Source organism: Sapajus apella, unplaced genomic scaffold (genome assembly GCF_009761245.1).
Source record: "Sapajus apella isolate SASKATOON/1434 unplaced genomic scaffold, GSC_monkey_1.0 scaffold2, whole genome shotgun sequence".
NCBI lineage: Eukaryota > Metazoa > Chordata > Mammalia > Primates > Cebidae > Sapajus > Sapajus apella.
The window spans coordinates 39014516-39016531 of NW_022436942.1; the positions used below are offsets into that span (position 1 = coordinate 39014516).

Consider the following 2016-nt stretch of genomic DNA (forward strand, 5'->3'; position numbering starts at 1 on the left):
GTTACTAAGTGAAACGTATTGATTTTTGCCTCTTTTCCGGCTGGAACCACGGAGAGTGTTAAAGAGAAAAAGAAGGTTCCTGCTGTGCCAGAAACCTTTAAGAAATAGCAAAGGAATTTCATAGAGCTGAAGATCAAGCACCTGAGAAAGAAGTTTGCCCAAAAGATGCTTTGAAAGGCAAGGAGGAAGCTTATCTTTGAAAAAGTGAAGCATTATCACAAGGAATATAGGCAGATGTACAGAACTTAAATTCAAATGGCTTGGATGGCAAGAAAAGCTGGCGATTTCTATGCACTTACAGAATCCAAATTGGCATTTGCCATCAGGATCAGAGGTATCAATGGTGTGAGCCCAAAGGTCTGAAAGGTGTTGCAACTTCTTCGCCTTCATCAAATCTTCAGTGGAACCTTTGTGAAGCTCGAAAGGCTTCAATTAACATGTTGAGGATTGTAGATCCATATATTGCATGGGGGTACCCAAATCTGAAATTAGTAAATGAACTACTCTACCAGTGTGGTTATGGCAAAATCAATAATGAGAGAATTGTGAATTCCTTTGACAGATAACACTTTGATTGCTGGATCTCTTGATAAATATGGAATCATCTGCATGGACGATCTGATTTATGGGATCTGTACTGTTGGAAAATGCATCAAAGAAGCAAATACCTTCCTGTGTCCCTTCAAATTATCCTCTCCACAGGGTGAAATGAAGAAAAAGACCACCCATTTTGTAAAAGGTGAAGATGCTGGCAACAGGGAGGACCAGATCAACAGGAGTGTTTAGAAAGAACTGAGGTGTCTTCCGTAATTATTTTTCTAATCTGGTCAGTTAATAAACAGTACATGCTCTCAGATTTTAAAAAAAATATTGATTTTTTTCTTTTCTTTTTAAATGTATTCCCCTAATTCTTTGTCATTCACTGACTCTCCTCTGTGTTCTGTGCTAATCACCTTCCGTTACTGTTTGTGTCTGAGTGGTTACTTTGCATTGTCAGGAATATCTCCACCTCCTTCCCACCCACAGAAGATTATCAGTATTTCCATTAGAACTTACTTTCAATTGTAATCAGCATCAATTGTATTTTTGCATCTCTCTTCCCATTTAGGATTGTCAGAATTTGTGCAGTTGCTGAAACTTAGAGAGTTGGAATTTATTCACTTACCAGTATTTATTGAGCTCCTCATATGTGCCAGGTGCTGCAGTACAGAGTTCCTGCTCTCATGGAGCTTTTAGAGTAGACAAACTCTGTAAAATGCCTGTTACTGTTGTTCCTTTCTCCTGGGATAACTGAGGTGCATTTCTCCTTGCCCAGCCTCCTTGTTCTGCAAGTTATCTGCCATGTTAATGAGGTGGGAGAAAGTTTCATACTCTGTTTTGGCATAGAGGTGAGAGCAAAGAGATGCCCATTGTCTCCTTCACTGCACAGAACTCATTCATTCCTTAATTCTTGTTGCTGTGTTGCAATGTTGCCTCTTTGGCTCCAGAGGCACGTGTGAAGGATGAAGTCTTCTCATTTTTGTCATTTCTTGCACATTTTGTGTGTGTGTGTGTGTGTGTGTGTGTGTGTGTGTGTGTGTGTCAGTGAGATGCACTAGGAGACTGGACTTCTCTAAGAGTGTTTATATTATATTATAAAATGAATGATATTGAAATATATGGACTTGATATTGAAATACATGGACTTTGAATACTAGAGAATTTATTTGTGAACCAGATAAACTGGGGCTATAATCCTGACTCTTCTGCTTGTTAGCTATGTGTCTTTAGGCAGTATTATTCTATGTGGTTCTCAGACTATTTTCTCCTCTATAAAACAGTCCAAAAATAGCTCTCACTTTGGATGACTTCTATAAGAAAAGAGACAACAACTGTAAAGTCCCTGGGGTAGTGCCTCAAATTTAGCACTGAAAAAATGAAAGCTTGTGTATTACATTATGCAATTGAACCTATTATTTGTGTTCTGATGGTATAAAAGTTTATCAATATTTATTGATTATATGCCATACAATTTCT

At 38.1% G+C, this 2016-nt stretch overlaps 1 pseudogene; it reads left to right on the top strand.

The window, feature by feature from the left end:
* The first annotated feature begins 234 nt into the window (after positions 1–234).
* On the top strand, positions 235–856 carry LOC116563795 (annotated as a pseudogene).
* Positions 857–2016: the final 1160 nt, after the last annotated feature.